Here is a 729-nt window from a genome sequence, read left to right as displayed (position 1 = left end):
TAGACAATACTGGTCAACTCCATTGGCTGAATAAAATTCACCTGGCTTAGATGGGCCAATCCAGGTGTAACGCCCACCTAGGTGTACCATCCCTTCCTGGCCAGAAGCTCGAACCTCTGAGCATGCGTAATGGATGCCCAAGTCCCTACCCTAGCTACCTAACAGCCTGGTAACCCTGAGAGGCATCCTGGCCAGAGCTAGAGGCCCAGTGGTAGAGTCCTGGACTCTCTGGAAGAGGAAGGTTCCCTGGCGCAGACCTGCGGCTTTCGCCCAGCAGACAGCGGATCAGAGAGAGACACAATGGAAGCCCAGGAGGGGGAGGGGGGCCTGGCTTTATGGCCGGTAAAAATGGAGGCTGGGCAGGCCTTTGTTCAGGGTGAGAGGAAGGGGAAGCAGACCATTTTAGAGAAAGCACTGCAGAGCCGCAAACGCAAAACACACAAACAGGTAGAAAGGCTCAGACACACCCTCTGTGTTCCAGTCCAGGCAGAAGGTGCAGTGACTGCTTGGCCTGGTGCTAGGAGTCCTGTTATCAGCAGGAATCCCAGGAGGTAAACACAGAGACAAAAGGCTGGAGGCCACATGAGAGAAGACAGACACAGAGAAAAGATGGACACGAAAAACGCCTTATGGTTGCAACCCTTTTGGGGAAAGGCAGATATTTCCAGCTCTCTTGGTACGAGGGTTGCAGAATAAACCCCTGCAGCGGCACCACGCTCAGCTTCCTAG

This window comes from Echinops telfairi, unplaced genomic scaffold (genome assembly GCF_000313985.2).
Source record: "Echinops telfairi isolate 266 unplaced genomic scaffold, ASM31398v2 ScPeMD7_7421;HRSCAF=8459, whole genome shotgun sequence".
Classification (NCBI taxonomy): Eukaryota; Metazoa; Chordata; class Mammalia; order Afrosoricida; family Tenrecidae; genus Echinops; species Echinops telfairi.
Note: the sequence above shows the minus strand (reverse complement) of the source record.